This window comes from Macaca mulatta, chromosome 3 (assembly GCF_049350105.2).
Source record: "Macaca mulatta isolate MMU2019108-1 chromosome 3, T2T-MMU8v2.0, whole genome shotgun sequence".
In the NCBI taxonomy this organism is placed as follows: Eukaryota; Metazoa; Chordata; class Mammalia; order Primates; family Cercopithecidae; genus Macaca; species Macaca mulatta.
Window position 1 is genome coordinate 156,227,155 of NC_133408.1, and position 21,030 is coordinate 156,248,184.

A 21,030-nucleotide genomic window follows, 5' to 3' on the forward strand; every position below is an offset into this window, starting at 1 on the left:
GCGCCAGGAGGGGGAGTCTCGGTCCCGCTTATCTCCGGCTGTGCTAACTTCAGTCTGCCTGAGCTGGGGGAGGAGAGCGCGCAGCCAGGGCGAGAAAACTTCTCCACCTAGAAAGTTTCACCTTGTCGTGGGCGGGGCAGAGGCGGCAGGAAACGCGACCCCCGCGGGGCCAGGCGCGGCGCGGACGGCAGGAAGGGCGGGGGCCGATTTCCCTCTGGGTGGTGCCAATCCCCACCTCAGCGGTCCTCGGAACCCGCGGACTAGGCGGACGGACAGCGCGCGAGGCAGACGTACACGTGCTGGGGCGGGCAGGCGAGCGCCTCGGTCTGGTCGCCTGGCGGTGCCTCCGGCCCCAACGCGCCCGGGCCGCCACGGGCCGCGCGCGCCGATGCCCGGCTGAGTCACTGGCAGGGCAGCGCGCGTGTGGGAAGGGGCGGAGGGAGCGCGGCCGGCGAGCGGGCGGGCGGGGCGCTGGGCTCGGCCCGGCCGCAGGTGACCCGGAGGCCCTCGCCGCCCGCGGCGCCCGGAGCGCTTTGTGAGCAGATGCAGAGCCGAGTGGAGGGCGCGAGCCAGATGCGGGGCGACAGCTGACTTGCTGCGAGGAGGCGGGGAGGCGCGGAGCGCGCGGGTGGTCCTTGCGCCGCTGACTTCTCCACTGGTTCCTGGGCACCGCAAGGTAAAACTGCAGCCCCTTTCAAATCCCGCACCCCAGCCCTCGCCCCAGCGGTTCTGCTTTCTTTGTTCCCCTAAGAGACCTGACTGCTGTTCCAGGGGGAAAACCACGGAGGTGGGCTAGAGTTTACGGGCTTCGGAAACTGAAGAGACGTGGCCAGGGGAGGACGAAACTAGAATGGGGCTTGTCGTTTTAGGGTGTTGCCTCTGATGGCCACCTGTATGACTTAGGAGGGAGAGGGGCACTGGGACAGTGGGTAATGTATGACTGTTATGGCCCAGCAAGTTTTAAAGCTGGGATCTGACTCAGCCCTTACAAAAAGGATCCGGTCATCCTCGTCCCACCGTGATGCAGCCCGCAAGGTTTGAGCCTAGCTGTTTCCTTGTTCCCAGCCTTGCTTTATCTGTGTTATGCTGGGGTCCTTCCAAGGGGTAGGTGTTTCTGTGAAAGTCTGAATTCATTTCTGGCAATCACGCGGGGCTTGTGATCCATCAATTTTCCATCGTACCTTATCTCTTTCTGGGGCTTGTGGAGGACATCTATCTTATTAGGTGAAATAGATTATAACCAGAGGCTGGGCAATGTGGCCAGTCGTAGTGCTGACCCGATAATTAAAGCACCAGTGAAAGTACTTTCCCTGACTATTGTCAATGCAGAATTTACTCCCAAGTACGGTTTCCCATTCATATCTTTCATGTTTTAAAAGAGCCATTTGCTAATTTGGCAGTTGGAGAGGGCTCCAGTGGCTCACGCATGAATAGTTGCCCAGTGTATTTTACCTTATCACAGTTTTATGTTCAAAGGAGCCCTCGGGCAGAATGAAATATTGTCAACTCTCTTAGGCAAAATAATCAAGATACTTTAATTGCTATGTTAAGATGGTCCATGGATGTGAGAGGATTGTAAAAACTGACGTTGGAGGCAATATAGACTATCTGGACCCTCTCTTGAATTTTAAGAAGACTGTTCACATTCTGTAGCTTTGGGTGGAGGTTTATTCTGTCGCTTCCATCAGCCAGACACATGCACATTGCCATGCAAATAGATTCAGAAAAACATTATATCCCCTTACAGCTAAACTATTATAGCTGACTAATGAATTTTTTCTGCATGAAGATGATCTGAAAATGATGTACATCGTGTTTCTATGTGCTACAAGGACATAAATTGCATTTTTATGTAAATAGTGTAAGTGGTGCTTGGATTATTTACAGGTACATAGCTTTCCTTGCTTGTTTTAAGCTAATTGAGCTTTGTTTTGAACATGTAAACTTCCATAATGGAACATAAGTGAGGTACTTTGGTTCCTATCATTTGCAAGTCTGTGGTGTATTCAATGTTCATTCTTTTTAAACTGCTGAATAACAGAGGGAAAATTTACATCATTCATAAGAAATTTTTGTAGTACGAAAAATGTGTCTGATAGCCTATAAAATGTGCTGGTGTTTTAAAAATTCTATTCAGTTTTCAAACTTAATGGTGCATAAGCTATAGTTATTAACTTAAATATGTTTTGCTTTTAACATGATGGAATTTGTGGCATATAGAAGATGGTCTACCAACTACTGCTTTTTCAAAATTGCTTTGTTCTTGATACATGGCAATAGGGGTTTACATCAGATGTATACTACATGCTTTCAAAATTAGTGGATGGAGTTTATCTTCATGATAAAAATGTAGCAGATTAATCACAGCCAGTCAATATGAAAGCTCATAACTAATATTTTCACTACTTTTAAACCTATAATAGAGAAAAATGACCCTTTGCTAAGCAGGAGAAATACCCATATTTTATAAATTCCTTTTAAGACTATGTAAGTATATGCCTTGCATTAATCTTGAAGTCTTTAAAAAAATTTTGTCTTAATGAAGGCTAAACTAAGAAATACATTTCAAAACTCAATTTCCTTAGCTGTTGTGAAAATAGCGTTTGAAATAGCATTAGTCTAATTATCCTTCTGCAGAACTACATAATAGTCTCAAATACACTTTTTCTCAAATGTGGTCATCTCAAAACAAGGTGAATAACTCAGAGGGGCTAATATCCTCTAACTGGCTCATTTTCTCCAAGTGGCTGCACCAAGGACGTGATGACACCCCCATGGTGAGCACAGTTCCTCACACATTCGGATTACCTCCCATTTCTCTGTCCTCTTCCTACTCAACCTTTTCCTTTGGTTTGGTCAGAGCTGCTTTCAAGGTCTTCTGTGCCCCCATTTCTCCAGCCCAGTTTGCTGGTTTCTTCTTTAGGCATTAGGCTTAGTGATTCTCACCAGAGCCATCTACGCTTTCTTTTCCATGGTCTAAATCCCTAAGATTTCCTTGTTCTGCTGTGTTTATTCATGGGATACTCAATTTCCTCATTGTGCCCTCTTAAGGGGAGAAAATGTATATAGAAACTCAAGTGTCAGGAAGTGAGCCTTCTTTTCCTGGCTGGTATATGCTGAAACTAGTATTTTTGACACCAAGCCCTCAGGGCAGAGTTTCTTCATGGGTTTTGCTCAGTGCAAAATAAATAGTCACTTCTCAGTAATAGATGATAGATACACTGACTAATGTTAGTTCAGAATCACTTTGATGATGTGTTCTCAACTGACACTGAGCTGCTGCCAGATCCACATTTGCCCAAACGAAAATAGCTAGGACCTATAGGTTGAGTATCATATGTGCTAGGTACTACAGCATTTTCTTTAAAAGAAAAAAATGGAATCTGCCCTTGAGAAGTTTACAATCTAGATATACAGACAAACATCACATATAAAATGAACCCAAATTCATAATTATTAAGAGGACATCACACGAGAAACACTTTTGAAATCATCCTATTTGCTATGAAATAATAGAATTTTTTTTAAAAAATCAAAGATTGGAACTTGAAAACCTTAAGATTTTCAGGCTGCTTCTGCATACATCATCTTTCTGATACCAAAACAACCTTACAAGATAGGCAAGTCTGATAATATCTTAACATTCTCAGGTTATAGACAAGGAAACTGAGCTTGAGCCTACTCCATGCTATTTCAATAGCATCGTACCACTTCTCCCCAGCCATCAACTATTGGAAACATTTTCCACGGAGGTATAATTAGGGATGCTTAAGGTAGTGATAAATGATGAATATAACATATCTAGTCCCTGGAGTATTTATCACCTTCTCTTTCTCCAGTTCTTTTTTCTTTTCTCTTTTCTCCAGTTCCTTCTCCAGTTTTTTTTTTTTTCTTTTCTTTTCTTTTTTTGTTTGTAGTGAGACATACCAAGAAAAGGTTTCATTCATATGTGTGGGGCATTCTGCTCCTGTTATCAGATTAAGAGCCGTGAATAATTTTGTAATCTATCCTTCTATCAGAAAGCCCATTCTCAGATATCTTTTCAGCTGTGTTAAACAGTTTAGTATATTCCCCTTGGGATTTGTTTCAATAAAAACATCCAGTAAAATCTGACTACTTTGCTTTTCATGGGACAAAATGAAGAAAGTGCTTTTATAAGCTGTAAAACTTAATTGAGAGAAAAAATCACGTGTGGCATTTGTAGCAGGAGGTGTGAGAACAGTGAAATGAAAAACAGTTTACTTTGTAATCACATACCCAGGTACACATATTTCTCTCTGTGATTGCATAAATGTGTGCAAGTATGTTTATGTAGGTTACTCCCATTGATTTTACTCTCTGTAATAAATTATGTAGCTATAGGGCCCATAGGCAATTATATAATGGGCAATGAAAATGTATATCTCCTAATATAATGAAGGATAGCAATTATGAAACGTGTTTAGAGAATCACAAGTTATCGTGGAAGCGAGGTTCTTGTACTCCAAGAATGTGAATGAAAATTTAGTCATTCATTCAGGATAATTTTTTGACAACCTACCAGGCATAGTTCTAAAATCTGGCATTTCCACAGAGTATAAAACAGACAAAAATCTCTAACCTCATGACACTCTGTTCTATTGAGTTGGCAAACAAAGAAATACATAACTAAAATGTGTTGTATGTCAGGTGATGACAATAGCTTCAAGCATAATAAAATGGAAAAGAGAATAGGGACTGTCAAGGATAAGAGGGAGTGGGATGGTGGTTGAAAAAATCAGTAGTGAGGTCAGGGAAGGCTTGTCTTCAAAGGTGGGCTTTGGGCTAGAGCCTGAAGGAGATGAGGAAGTGAGCCAGGCGCATATCAGGAGCACTTCTCAGGAGTGCTATTCTCATCTTGTTTTTGCTGAAATTGTGGAGTTCACAGCTTGCACAACTGTCCATAGAGTCCCTGGTTTTGGAGAGAGATACCTGAACAGTGCCCCTGTTTTTGTAGGGAAATACCTGGACAGTGCCTGCCCTCATTAGCTACCATGTTAAAGATGAAGATACAGGAGTGGCCCCCATCTCTTGGTTTATGTGACATGGAAGAAGATCCAGATTTTTTTTTGCTATTATTATTTTTTTTTGGCACTCACCTGATCTCATCCCATACTCCATCCTCTATCAGAGATATTGCTCCATTCGGACAACTTTCCTTCTTATTTTCCACACTGTGAGCCTGGCGCAGTGGGATTTGTTGAGAGCGATACCCGTGGCTTTTTTTTCGCTGATCCCTTCCACAGTGTAAATGTAAAGACAGCAAGAGGCAGTTGCTGATGGTGTGCAGCTTCTGTCTGCTATGCACTTCTTTCTTTCCCCTTCACTCTCCTTCCTTTTCCTTTCCAGTATTAAGTCACTGCATTGGATTTTCTTCCTCTTTTCTTCCTTTTCCCTTATTCCCCTATTTATATCTGTATCAAGATTTGTAAACAGGTAATTTAAATGAGGAAAACTAACTGTTTCACTAGGGATTGACAAACTGCTTAGGAAAAGCATAGGGGCAGTCACAGCTGGGCGTGATGAGAGCTGCTGTGAGGCTCAGTGTGTGGCCTGGGCCCATGTGGTGGTATCTTTCAAATTTTCAAGAGAAGCTAGGACTCTCCCAGTGTTAAAATGTTGACTCAGTGTCTTTAAAACACCCTACAGCTTACAGTGGCAGAAAGTCTGCAAGCCAGATTGGGCTCCTGATGGTCCCAATTGCAGCAGCATGCGTGGCCCAAGAGCCCCAGGACTGCTTCTACAAAATATTTTATTTTCTAAAATTCTCAGAAAATTAACTGCAATTCTCTGGAAAATTAACTAAGCAAATTTTTTAAAACCAATATTTTATGTCAGTTCCTATTGGCACGTAGTTATTTTTCTAAACTCATCAGCCCACATACTTTACATCAAACTATGTACATTTCTAAACTAAAGGGTAATCTAGTTATGTCATTCTTAAACTGAAGTAGTCATTTTCTGAAACCTGAATGCATCATGGCTTTATGCATCAATTTCATTTCCAAGTTCTCTGATTCAGTATAAACTCCACCTTTTGGAATATTCTCTCTCTCTCTCTCTCTCTCTCTCTCTCTCTCTCTCTCTCTGTCTCTGGAAATGACTGAACTTCACCCGTTGTTATTAACCTACCATTGAAACTCAAAACATGTACTGCCCTGCTGGTTTCCAGTGCCCTTTAAAAGCAATCAGATCCGTGTTAAAATCTATTTTTCCAAAGGAATAAAAACTCACAGGTTGTGTGCTGACTTATTTCCTTTAATCCTAAAATCTCAGTGAAATGCCGAAGCTAGCAGCCCTCCAGAAGGCCACTGTGTTAGAAAGGAAGATTATGTACTGTATTTCTTCCTACTATTTTAAATGCAAATATAATAATATATCATGAAACAGTGCACATACAGTGCACATATTAAGATCAGTGACCTATTCCTGTTTTGAAATGGTCTCCTACTCCCTGATAGTTGGAATTCTGAGGCAGCACCTAGACTCTCAGGTCCAATTGGAAATTGTATGTTTTTTAAAAAAAGAATGACTTGGGGGAATAACTGTTCGATAAGACTGTGGAATATTTCTAATTTTTAATATTTTATTAAAAATGTAAAGAAAGGCATTCAAAGCTGAGACCTTTGAAATAGTATAGTCTTTGCAAGTTAGAGGAAAAGAGAAGTGGTAAATTTATTAGAGATAGGTTGCCTCCTTTGAGGCCTACTCATGTGGGAAAGGAAAACCCAGCCAAGTTTTAGTTCCATAAGACAATTCAACCTAGCTTTAAAAATAAGTTTTGGCTTTGCTTGGGACCAGAGTGTGTTTAGATCAGCATTTTAGCTATTAAATTTTAAAACTAGGGGTCTTTTAAGGGAAATTTAATCCTTGTGTTTTTGATTCACTAGATCTTAAATCATTACTCACAAACTGTATGTCCCTCTAAGCTCTTTGATGTCCAAGAAATCTTTAAAATTGTGTAAGGGCTTTTTGTTCCAGAAAAAAATAGGAAGTTGGTTTTTGCTAAGCGTCAGTAAACAGCATCCTCAAAAATCTGATTAGGTCTAAAATCCTGCAACCATGACAGTATGGATGTTTGAATGATGCAATGTGAAAATTGTAAGTACTTTTTAAAGTCCTTGTTTACCAGTGATATTCAGTTGTAATCCTTACTAACCCCAAGGAAATTATTTTGACGCATTTTCTCTCTGTTTTATAATACAAATACACAGCCCAAATATTTATGATTTTATTCTGGCACATAGTAGGTAATCAGTAAATATTTTGTAGAGAGCTAAATGAATGACTCTTTCTTCTGCCCAGAAACTTCTAGCTAATGTCAGTTCTTCTATTCAATATTGATATCCATCTGTCATACCTTGGAATGAGATCTATTCTGAGTCAGTGACCTCGTTCGACAAATTTTTAAAATAAGCCGTCTTACTAAATATATGACATTTATTGAAATTCATTTTGCACCATGAAGCAACTGCCTTGAACAGAGTGCTGAAAATAGGAAGGAATTTCTAGACTAATTTGATTAAATATTCAGTTGTTGCCATATGCTTTCTGGAAAAATTGATTTTTCCCCTTTTACTATTCCTATCATCCTTCCTCCCACCTTAACATGCTTACTGATTGAAAGCTATGCACAGAAAAAGGGCAGGTCGCTTGTACGTATAAGCAAGAGCAGCAAGTCCAAACAGGCTTAGAAAGCATAATGCTATAATCACAAGTTGTCATAATATAGGAGAAGGGAGAGAGGAATACTCAGCCATAAGAGTGGTGTTGGGTATTGCTCCAAATTACATGGATGACACATCTTTGAACTCTATTGTGTGGGGGGAAAACACCTTCTTGCTGTAGTTAGATTTCCTGTTTGTGAATGTGTATTTTCTGGTAACTAGACTTCCTATATGAATTCGACATAGCTTTAAGTGTATTTCAAATGACATGATTAAAGAGTGGCTGCTTTGGAGACAGCAGCTCCTTCTCTCATAAAGAAATAAACTATCATGCTAAAACATAGGCATTGAGATCTTTCTTGATACCATATAGTGAGTTTCTAATGACTCATCACATTTTATCCTCAGAAAACCTTTCCTGATGAAAAGCATGTTGTTTTAGTATCATATTTAGGGTGATGGAATTGGCAATTTCTTATATCTTGAGGGGGCAGGGGGGTAAAAGGAAAACTGTGTTAATATGGTCTTAAAATAGAGATTCTCTTAGGTTAACCTGAAGATTTACTAAATACATCATCATTACAGCTTGTTTTGACATGTAATTGTAGATAGCACTGTATCAGCAGTGACTTATTTATACAGCTTTGTTTAGACATGCCTAATTTTTATTTCATTGGTGAAACCAAACCATCAGTAATAAATCATATATCAGTGTTTTTGTACACATTCATATTTATATGACTTTTAAAACTCCAATGTAAAGGTCTCACAACTTGAAAAATGAATGACTACCTGAGTATTTGAACAGCTGGGAAAATGTAGTTCAATTTAAGAAAGATTTTTTGCGACAATTCTTATGCCATATATAGAAAGTAGATAATAAAGAGAAGGGCTGGAGGTTTAGGTGGGATATTGGATCAATGAGGCAAAGGAAGGGGAAAGGTGGGCAGGATATGCTGAAGGGTCATGGGCTTGAGTGTACCGTAAGTCATAAAGAGAGTGTACCATTAAGAATCAGGCTGCCTGAATTCTAAGTAGCAAAGGGGCAGGTCATAATGGGGAATAGGCCAGGCACAGTGGCTCACGCTTGTAATCCCAGCACTTTAGGAGGCCAAGGTGGATGGTTTGCTTGAGCTCAGGAGTTTGAGACCAGCCTGGGCAACATAGCAAAACCCCGCTCTTAAAAAAATACAAAAATTAGCTGGACATGGTGGTGCACACTTGTAGTCCCAGCTACTCAGAAGGCTGAGATAGGAGGATTACCTGAGCCCAGAAGGCCAAGGCTGCAGTAAGCTGAGATCATACCACTGCACTCCAGTCTGGGTGACAAAGAGAGACCCTGTCTGAGAAAAAGTGGGGGAGGGAGGGTGTGGAATACAGTAAAGCTCAAGGGAAAATGGTAGGGCCCAGGGTAAGCAAAGTCTAAATTTCTACCAACTTGTGTTACACATGATTTAATTCTGGGGAAAGATAGACTATCACCTACCCAGTCCTAAATTGGGCCTCTTAGTCTGTCCTCCCCTCAGTTACCAGGAAGAATAGCAGGGATATGTCACAGAAGTAGAAAAAGCTTTTATTCTGAGTGTCAGAGGCATGTGCTAAGCACTCTGTTATCTACTCCCAGGAACTCTAAATGAAATTCCATTTTCTCTGAGGAAATCAAAATATGAAAAGAAAACTCAGGCAAATTTATAAAGGTTTTACACCATTTTCATGACTGAAATGTTCTAGCATATCAGCTCATTATAATCTATAAATTCCTGTTGGGACCAAAAGTTATGGCCCTCAAACCTGTATTTGTAATTCTTTTCCACTGGGATATTGTCTCTGGGGATATATATTAGCTTTCCTTGAGGATATTGCGTTGAGACCATTTCTTTGGTCCTTGGCTATACAAAGTTCATTCTAGCATGGATGTAGAAATTGTATTTTTCTATTCTAAACATGAATTCAGACAATGATATAAAGATTCGAGGAAAGCTTCTATCAAGGCCTGCCTTCACTGCCTGTCTTTTTGCTCCTCTGAGGGTCTTAGGTGAGCCACTGTCATTCTTCAGACAGAATCCATTTGGCTCCAGCCAATGGCTACACTCTCCGAAGTGAGCCTGTGGTCTCACAACTCTCTGGTTAATACAAAGACAGCAAACCAATATGATTACTTAGGACCTAGGCAAACCTTTGGGCTCAAAATATTACCTTAGCTGTTGTTGTTTTTAATGAGCATCAAATAGTATGATATTTTAAGTTCTATTGAATTATGTAAAGAAGTAACAAAAGCAAAGATTGTCGACAAAAAAAAAAAAAAAAAGCTTCCTCCTAACAGAAATGAATATGCATTTTGGACTTTTCAAAAATTCCCTTTCTGTCTTGTCAAAATTAAGATATTTCTAAATTTTATTTCAGTCTCACTAACACATACTTGCATTATTGTTCATTGAAATCTGTACGTCAAGGCCCAGTGATTTTAAACATTCTTTTGGTCTTCAAAGAGCTTACCAAAAAAAATTGTTCTTTAAATCACCAGAAAAGTGCAGATAAAATCCCAGTTTCATTAATGACAATGAAAGGTGACAGCCCTTGAATCTATGTCATAAGTTGATTCATTACTTTCCAAATGTTATTAAAGATATTAGACAAATAACTTAAATTGGTATCCAGGATCAAGGTTCCTTCATAATCCCTAAATGGGTTTTAATTTTCAGAGTTAGATGATCGTTATATGTGATTCATTTCTTTAACATCTTTAGACTGTTGGCTTTATTGAAAAGAGAGGAGAGTATCTGTTTCAATGTGTTTTCTTTTCCCTGAAGTAATTCCTTGCAGAATTCAATAAAACTGGTTTTGAAATAAAAATAATCAAATGCTGGCATTTTCTCTTAATAAGGGCCCATAGACCTGATGAATTATATAAACATGACAAGGAATTTACCACTGAGTTCATAATTATGTAACCATTTAATGCCCAAGACTGCCTACTGACAGTGTAGACATTCAATGAGAATGGGCATTGTGCATTAGGGTAAGGGATGACCTGGAGTGAACTTTCACTCTTGTTTTGTTCTTTCCAATTTTGCCCAATTCATAGCACCTGCTTCTCTTAACCAGAAAGTCTGTTTGCACGTCTCCAGTCCCACTTTTCGCCATGCCCACTGCAGTGATTCCAAACTCTCACCATTTCTTAAGCTCCTGCATCTTTTGGGCTCCCCTTATTCTCAGTATAAGATCTTTCCTTATATTTTAGAGAGTAAACACAAGCCTAAGTGGTTTCCATGTCATCCATTATTACCTCTTTCTGTCTCAAAGGATGAAACAGTCTTTTCTACCTAAGTCTTGACCCTGTTCTTCCCCACACCTTTGAGCACCTCCTTCATGTATCTTACCCACCTTACAACTCTTCCCATCTTTAAAATCTCCCTCACCATTTTTCTTTTTTAAAAAAATTCTATTTTAGGCTCAGTGGTACATGTGAAGATTTGTACCATAGGTAAACTCATGTCACAGGGTTTATTTTGTCACCCAGGTATTAAGTCTAGTACCCAATAGTTATCTTTTCTGCTCTTCTCCATCTTCTGCCCCCTCAAATACACCCCAATGTCTCGTTTCTTTCTTTGTGTTCATAGGTTCTCATCATTTAGCTCCCACTTTGAAGTGAGAACATGCAGTGTTTGGTTTTCTGTTCCTTTGTTAGTTTGCTAAGGATAACAGCCTCCAGCTCCATCCATGTTTCTGCAAAAGACAGAATCTCATTCTTTTTTATGTCTGCATAGTATTCCATGGCTTCATTATTTTTCATTCACCTCTTACTCAACTTACTTATTCTTCTAGAAAGAAATAAAGCACACATGTCAGGCATCCTGATAGGATCTTGAATACACAATTTCCTTAAGTAGTCACTCCTGTTTCCATTTTATCCTTTAAATAAATAATTCTTTAAAATAAATGTCTAACTCAGTTTCTCTACTTTCTTCATTCCCATTCATTCTTAAGTCATTCAACTCAAGCAGTCTGTTCCACACGCCCAAGAAAGTGTCCTCATTCTAATCACCAGTGCCCTCCTCATGGCCATATCTGATGGACACTGGTTTTCATCCCTTTTGACCCCTCTGTAGAATTTGACACTATACATTTTATTTCTCCCTTCTTGAAAGTTCTCCTTTAGCTTACCTCTCCACATTTTCTTTGCCTACAATTTTTCTTTTTACCCTTTAGAACATAAAGTTTAGATTCTAGTCTTCTTTAAGGCTCCGTCTGAATTCCTCCTTTCTACTTACAGAACACATTCACAAGTGATCTCTCAGTGACTTCCAGTACACCGATGGACGAGTGGTTCACAAACCGCTCTCTCTCTCACTTCCTTTTTTTCTCTACACCACCACTTTCATGTTGTCAGCTACTTTAAAGACTCCTCCACTTAGATGACCAGAAGCTGCCTCAGTGTAGCTTCAGGGTTATTAACTCAACTAATTATCTTTACCCTCAAAGTCTCCTCTCCCTATTTTCCTTACCTTGGTTTATGATACCCAGAGAGACATTTTTTTTTAGCCATTCTTGGCTTTTCAGTCTCCTCTACAATCAAAATCCATATTGAATCATTCCCACATAATTTTTGTCACTTTAGTATCTGTGTAATCTAGTCCTTCCTTTCTTTCCATAATGCTTTGTTTCCATGAACTTTGTTCAGGAACATTCTTTCGTATATTAATTGATTCTGTTGTCCATTCATTCAATTAATGCTTACCAAGTGCCATGTAATGACACTATGCTAAGGGCTAAAAGTGGAGCTTACGCTCTGATGGGAGACACAGATAAATAAGTTACCGTATAGCATGATAAAGGCTAGATAAGGGGAAGATCGGTTTGATGTTCGAGCACATGGGAGAGTTCCTAATTCCTTACTAGAGGGTAAGAGAGGCATCAGAGAAGGCTTCCCAGAACTGTTCCCTAAGATGAGGCTTAAAGAGAGACGACAACTTATCCGTGTGAAGTTGAGGGCAAGAATATCCATAAAGAGGGATCCACATGTGCTGAAACCCAGAGTGGCTGAGCACATGGCTTGCTTCAAGAACTGAAGAGGGCAGAGTGGCCAGAGCCTAGATTTCTAATGGGGTGATGGCAAGAAGCAAGACTGGAGAGTAGGGCAGAAACAAATGATATGTGGCTTGTAAGCTCTGTCAAGGGGTTGACCTTTTTTTCAGCAAAGAAGTGACATAGTCAAATTGTCAGTTTAGAAAGATATCTCTGGTATACTAGGGGGAAGATGATCAGGCTGAGAACGGAGAGGGAAGACCAGCGAGGACGCTGTTGTAGTAATCCAGGTATGAAGTGACACTGCCCTGACCATGGGCATGGAAACCAATAAGGAGATGGACATGTTTAAAATACTCGTATGTGGGCATCAAGGGTGATGTCCTGGAAATATGGGACATGTTCAGCACTGAGGTAGGATACAGAGAGGGAGACCAGGTTTTGTGGGAGTAGATGAAGGTACCAGAAGGATATCCAACTGCTCCTTCTTGGTCTCTTGTCCCATCTGTCTTTGTCTTCTGGCCTATTAGCTTTGGTGGCACCAGCACTCAGTCCTCCTCTCTTCATTCTCTACACTCCTCTCTTCAGAGGTCCCATCCACTCTCATGGCTTTTCATGACGTCTACATGCTGACAACTTCTTAATTTAAATCTCTAGCCCAGACCTTTCTCCTTAACCCCGGGACTCAAACATCCAACTGCATGCCTGGCATCTCCACTTAGATGCCTAAAAAATATCTGTCAGGCTGGGCGCAATGGCTCTTGCTTGTAATCCCAGCGCTTTGGGAGGCTGAGGTGGGTGGATCACTTGAGGTCAGGAGTTCAAGACCAGCCTGGCCAACATGGTGAAACCCTGTCTCTACTAAAAATACAAAAATTAGCCGGGTGTGGTGATGCATGCCTGTAATCCCAGCTACTCAAGAGGCTGAGGCAGGAGAATCGCTTGAACTTGGGAGGCGGAGGTTGCAGTGAGCCAAAACCGCATCACTACACTCCAGCCTGGGCAACAGAGTGAGACTCCATGTCAAAAAATAAAAAATAAAAAAACCTCCATCATGGGCAAAACTACATTCCTGGTCTCCTCATATCCTACAAACATGCTTCACCAACCAGAGTCTGCATGTCAGTAACTGGCAAAGTCATTCTCTCTGTTAAAAAAGTCAAAATCCTTGGCATATTATTGACTCCTTTTTTTCTCACATGCCTCAGATCTGACTCCATCAGTAAATCAGGATGGAGTTTGATCTGAGGCATGTGACAAAATAGTTAGCTCTGTCTTCAAAATAGAACCGGAATTCGGCCACATCTCCCCACTCTCCCCTTCCTTCCTGGCCCAGGCCACCAGGTCCCCCTCCTGGAACACCACAGGAGCCTCCCAGCTGGCCTCACCACTCCACTGTTGCCCTGAACTGCCCCTCAGCCTCTAGCAGTCTTCTCTCCCACACGATCGAGGTGATTACATTCCAACATAATCCCCTCCTTGTTCAACACCCTGCAATGACTCCCCATTTCACTCCAATAAAAACCTGAATCTCCCAGGGGCCTGCACGGCCTTAGATGCTCTGCTTCTTCGTCCTGTCTGATCTCAGCTCCCGGTCACCAAAGTCTAGGCTTACCAGCCCCCTCGCTGTGCTTCAGACACACCACACACACTTAGGTCTTCCTTCTTGCCTCTGCCCAGAAATCTCTTTTCCCATCTCAGCTGGGAAAAGCCATCTTCCCAATTTCCAAACTACAAAGCTATCCCTGTACCTCTCCTCCAGGCAGTTCTGATGCCCCAACCTTACTTTTTGTTTTTCCCTGTAACACACATCAACTTCTAAAACACTACATCATCAACTTGTTATGGGTATTAATTGCTGCCCCCAGCTAAAATGTAAGTTCCACAAGAGCAGGGGTGTTGGGTTTTGTTTACTGATGTATCCCAAGCATCTGACGCATAGTAGGATCCCAGTAAATATTGGTCAAATTTGCTCTTAAATAGCTGTTGCATAGACAAAAGTGATATTGGAGAGATGGATTTCGGAATTCTCTGGAGACTCTTCAACAAAACATATCAGACTTTCTGTAATGTGGCCGCAGCCGAACCTTATACCTTCCTCCACTGTCAACCCGGCCCACCTGGCCTCTATACAAATTGCAACTTCCTGGGCAACCCTGCACCTTCTCCCCAGGTGCCTGTGTGCAAGTCCACTCCATCCAGACTGTCTGTCCCCTACCTCAGCTGCGCCTGAGCAGCTCCAACTTATCCTGCAAGACACAGCTCAAGTAGTATCCCTCTGAAATACTCCTTGGCCCCGCTTTCTGTCTGTGTGGTTAGCTCTTCTTCCCCGTGCTGCTCCACTGACATGCTCACACCTTTACACACAGCCTGGGAGTGTTGTGGGTGGAAGGTGGGGATTCCCAGTCAAGGGGCAACACCTGTATGGTTGGAAAAGTTATTTGTTTTCATTTCTTGCCCTCTGTTCTCTCTTCTGTTTCTCTCCTCTCCCATAAACACACATACCGCCTATATACACACAACCTGTCCTGAATTGCTTTTCCTTGAATTGATGAGTTACATAAATGCAATCCTGAGCACAGTTGTTTTCAGGTTGTCCTAATCTTTTTGCTTTATTGATTTTTCAAGGATCCAGAGTGTTTACTGAGTTTCAGAAATTGGATTCTGTACTTATTTTTCTGTACTATCCTAGTTTTACGAGAATCCATTTGCTCAGCATTCTCTATTCGTTTAAAAGTGTTTAAGATTTTTGTAAACTGTTTTGTTTTGTTCTTTATTTTCTGGTGACATATTGACCTCAACATAATGCTATTTATATGCTTTAATTCTTCTTCCAACACTGTTAGAATTGCATTATGTTCACCCAAGGAATCCACATCTGTACAAGATATGACCAGGTTTGGCTATTCCTTCACATTCACAGTATTCTCATGATTTCTAACAATTCTTGTCTACTTTGCCTAAATAAGAAAAGGTCATATACTGACAATTTTGATCGTGAAAAAGAGACCTTAGTTCATTTCAGTGTCAGAGTCTACTTGCAAACATTGATTTCCAGAAAAATTTCTCAGGTGTGAGCAAAATAAGCAAAATAATTTCAGACCTAAGAGAAAAATAGCATTACAAGGAACGCCCACCTCATTCAAAGGCTCTACGTTTTCAGGCAAGAGGGGCCCTGGCCTTTGGCACCCTCACACCTCTCCCCTTTGTCTCTCTGTCTCTGCGTGCTGATTTTTCTTTCTTTATGTGACAGCCACTATGAAAAGAATGGGGTTCACTCACCACCTGCATTCCTCCACAGCCATTTGATATCTGCTTTCGATAACAGCAAAGGAAACTGATCAGTCATATAAATTCAATCCTGAGCACAGTTCCTCGTTTGGAATTGTACCATGCTTAATGCCGAGGACATTTTCAAACAAGGAGGGAGGGAATGTCTGATTCATTCGTGAGTAATGTACCAGCTTCCTCTCCAACTTGTCTCCCTTCAGTGGTTCACATTCTGACTGTTCAGTCGGTTTATCCTTTCCAAACCCTGTAGTTGAATGCAACCGGCAAAGGTTGCTTGGCTTATCATTTTTTTTTTTTTAATATATAGACTTGGAAAGATGTTTCTCAAATGTGATTTGTGGATTTATGTTATTCAGTGTTCCTGGATTAATTGAACAAAAATTGGTAACACTACTACACAGTCTGAATCACAAAATTATGTCCATTCATTTGGCTGAAAAATATGAAAAAAAAAGTACTTGTATAGGTTTTCATGCATTTTAGCACTTTCTTTACATTGGGGAAGTTCAACCTTCACACTTTCAATGGCAATGAAACATTTTTGTTTGACCTAAAATTTATTAATGGGACAAAAGCCCATCTGTCAATTAGGGCTCTGAGAGTTCAACGTAATTTCTGAACAATATTTTTTACATTATGCACAATGGTGAAAACAAATGTCCATTTATTCTTCTTTCCCAGAAGTTGAGTACTTTCAACCATTCTTAAAAGGACAAAGATGTTTGCTGACAGAATATGAATTTATAAAGGATAATCTTGAGGATATAATGGCATTCTATTCTTTTTATCTTTACTCTTGCCATATCAGAGTTGGATAATGGTCTCAATCATATGTTACAACTAGAAAATGCACAATTGGCTTATTCTTTTTTTTTTTTTTCTTGAGATGGAGTCTGGCTCTTTCGTCCAGGCTGGAGTGCAGTGGCGCAACTTCGACTCACTGCAAGCTCCACCTCCCGGGTTCACGCCATTCTCCTGGCTCAGCCTCCCGAGTTGCTGGGACTACAGGCGTCCGCCACCACGTCCGCTAATTTTTTTTTTTTTTGTATTGTTAGTAGAGACGGGGTTTCACCATGTTAGCCAGGATGGTCTCAATCTCCTGACCTCGTGATCCGCCTGTCTCAGCCTCCCAAAGTGCTGGGATTACAGGCGTGAGCCACCGCGCCCGGCCTACAATTGGCTTTTTCTTATGCTAAGAGGCAGCAATTTTCAACTTTTTAAATGATTATAGGACTAAGAGGGGATGCAAAAGCTGATAAGAATCTGAATAAAAGCACTATCTGTCAAAGAAACAACATTTGTGTAATAACCAAGAAACTGTTTAGAGCACCCCCTGGAAACATTAATTATAACACATGCACATCATTCCTGTACGAAGCTTAACTTGTTTATCTCCTATAGCCACCTGTATTCGAATTTTTTAATAAGCTCATTTATTATAAATAAAGCATGTAAATCAACCTGGGAATACCTTTTCTGTTTCAGAAATTTCATGTAAATGACAGGCTGCCACATACAGAACAACTGTAGGGGGGAAAAAGTTTCTTTACTCCCTTTCATATAGTTATACCTTCATGTGACACTTAAAACCACCTGTCAGGAACTTTTAAAGCATGATTTAGCTGTACAGAAGCAAAGCCAAAAATGCTATGCAGTTTTGCAATACATATATGCCACAGAAACCTTAAAAAACATTCTAACCCAAAAGATAAATAGGTTTGGCCCAAATCTTTTTAATCTGAGTTTTGTGGGTAAAAAAGATTATTGTTCCCTTATTTTTCCCCATTTGCTGACAACTAGGATTGTCATATAAAATTCATTTATGGGACATACTTACACTAAACAAATTATCTGAAATTCAAATTTAACTCAGCATCCTATATCTTTACTTGCTAAATCTCAGTTGGGATATGGGCTTACTCTTTTTTTTTTTTTTTTTTTTTACCTGAGGCAGAGTCTGGCTCTGTCATCCAGGCTGGAGTACAGTGGTGTGATCACGGTTCACTGCAGCCTCAACCTCCTTGGCTCAAGTGATCCTCCCACCTCAGCCTCTGCAGTAGCTGGGACTATAGGCACATGCCACCATGCCTGGCTAATTTTTTTATTTTTTGTAGAGTTGGGGTTTGCCCAGGCTGGTCTCAAACTCCTGAACTCAAGCAATCGTCCGGCCTCAGCCTCCAGAAGTGTTGGGATTGCAGGCGTGAGTCACAATGCCCAGCCTGGGCTAACTCTTTTTTAAAGAGTTAAAATACTGGTTCCTATTTGTTTTTACTTCTTTAGTACGGGAGGCCGTTACTGTGGCCTCTGTCTTGGGGGGCAATTTTCGAAGGACTTCAAGAACTTGAACCGAGGTTAGAGGAAAACCACAAGATGGCTAAAGGGTGGGAAAAGAAGAAATAACACTATTTATACTGTGGATGAGAGGACTAAAGTGATGAAGCAGTCACCAGGTATTTGGAGTGGTCTCACCCAAGGGACTGTGCCAACTTCCTCATTTTTTGAGGGCAGGCAGAAACTGGCCGAAACACAAGTTAGGATAATAAGCATAGTAGCTACATTTATTAAATGCTAGGGTGTGCTGCATAACTGAATGCAGTTTCTCACAGTTTATCTCCAACTCTCATGGCCAACCCATGAGATGTATATGATTATCCCCATGTTTTGAATGTAAGAAACTGACACTCAAATCAGAAGGCATGTCAGCGAAAAAGGCCATATTCACATCCCATTTAAGTCTGTCGGACAGTAAAGCCCACACTCTCTCCACTACACTCCACCTTGTCTCCGGAATATTTTGGGGTGTTTAAATGTGATTATGCCAAAGAGCAGTTGAATGGGCTGAAAAACTCTGAAGATTCCTCCTGTCCCTTCTATTCACTGTTAGAAACCATTGTCAAGGTAGTGTCTGGCTACCATAGAAGGGATTTTTGACACAGCCTATTGTTTTATCTTTTTAAAGTCAATGTAGCGCTTTTGATTATCGTAACACTAACTGTAAGTCTTTAGGCATAAGAATCAAACATTCAGTCAAGCATGTTTACAAATTTGCTTTCAGCCCAGTAGATCTATCCACTTTTCCATTTAGGTTACAAATTTAGATTTCAGAGTTTATCCTGTTATCTTCAAATCCACGGACTGTACACTCTTTGAGGGAAGAAACTCTTAGTATCTAGTCAGATACATTGCATGCATTGGGTGCTCCCAAATACTTGATTAATATCTTATAATACAATGTAATATGATTCTTCATAAACAGTGAGTGTTTATAAACACAGTATTTTAAATGTCATCAGGAATCTTCTATTGGAATCTTAACTTTATTTTAATAGGCCTACTTTTAAAGTTAATAAACATAATATAAATGTGGACAGGGTCAAGATTTTTCCTTAGGATTTCACTCTGGCAAGTATTCCTGGAAATTTAGCCATGGCTGTTTTTATGACTGTAATTTCCTTAATATGGGGCTTCAGCCATATTCCATCATCATAAATCCCTTTCTTGCACTTAAAAGCAATGTTAAAATATTTTCCAGTTTCTGTATCTTAACTCTTTACTTAGATCCATTATTTCCATTTTGAGATTATCTTATGTAAATATTGTAGAAGATTTTGGAATTATATAATAAGAAAAAACTAGTATACCACCTCAGAAATCTTAACTAATAGATATGTTCCCAAATGCAAAGTGAAATATTTAAAATAATTATTCAAGTCCCAATTACTTGAATATTTTACATAAAGTTGGTTTTATGCACTTGACTTTGTGGTTAAACTCAAGTTTGTAATATTTTCTACTGGACATTGTTAGTTTAGGACTTTTTCAGGTGCAAGGAATAAAAAGAATCATTACTAAACTTATTTAAAAAAAAAGAAATAAGCAAGAAAAGAAGAAATTTTACTGGCTTCCCTTAGCTTAAGACATGGCTGGATATAGATGCTCAAACAATCACATCAGGAGTCTGCCTCCCTCCGTGTCTGGGCTCTCTGGCCTTTTGGGTCAGTTTCATGCTCAGGCTGGCTTTTTCCACATAGTGGCAAAGATGGGCATCAGACATCCCAAGATAAAATCATCTTTAGTGCTCATGCTCTCAGAAGGAAAGAGGCCCTCTCCCAGCATCCATATTAAATCCCCGAAGAGATTCTGTTTGGCCTTGCTTTGGCCACATACTCAGCCCTGACCAAGCTCCATGGCAAGAGAATAGAGTTCATTGAAAGGCCAGCCTGGTTTGCACACTCATTCTGTGTTGAAAGATGTAGATAGACCATGTGATTGACAGTCCCAGCAGATAGGAGAGGGAGAGTTTTCAAAAGAGTTGCCAGTATAAGAGACAGTGGATTCTGGGAAGGTGAAAAGAGGTATTTATTAAAATACTGTGCCTTTGGAATAAAAATCTTTTCCAAGAAATGCAAACAATTTAAAACAATTCAAATAAGCATCATGCATTTTAAAACAATTAGAAGTACACTCAGAATAACTGAATTGCTTGTTTAGATTTCAGCTAATATTTTCTCCTCTTTGAACCTTAGTTTTGTCATCTGGAAACACAGGATAATGCTTACCTTATAAGATAATCACGATTAGAAGAGATGATGGAACTGACCATATCTGTGTACTATAAGGTGCTATCTACATAGTTACAAATTATGACTGCTAAGAAAATTAATCCCTAAAGAAAGCAAAATTACCTGTGTCAAGGTTTAGAAAGTCTCTCTCTCAAGAAAAAAGTTATTCTATTGCCTCTGTTGGTTTTTTCCTGAGGAATCAGTGTTTGAATACACTATACATTTTTGTAGGCTCTGCAATGTTTTTATGATGAGGACAGTGATAGTGTTGACAGTTGCTCAATGAATACTTAGAGATTTAAATATATTGCTAGATTTCTGGGAAATGAAAAGACCAATGTAAGCTACTTGAATGAGAAAACTAGAGGTGGGCAGATGGTGGACAGATCAAGTCGCTGGTTTTAAAGGCAGGCTGAACTGATATTTGTAGCTGTTAATAACAGAGCCATCTTCTTTAAAGGAAGTAC

At 40.2% G+C, this 21,030-nt stretch overlaps 1 protein-coding gene across 3 annotated transcripts in view; it reads left to right on the top strand.

Moving 5' to 3' along the window:
• Positions 1-254: 254 nt before the first annotated feature.
• Positions 255-21,030, top strand: part of MET (MET proto-oncogene, receptor tyrosine kinase) — a 117,102-nt gene continuing 96,326 nt past the window's right edge. The window contains exon 1 of one of the 3 annotated variants that reach the window (XM_015134737.3): positions 255-676. The gene's annotated coding sequence lies outside the window, so the exon portion shown is untranslated. 3 annotated transcript variants of the gene reach the window in all.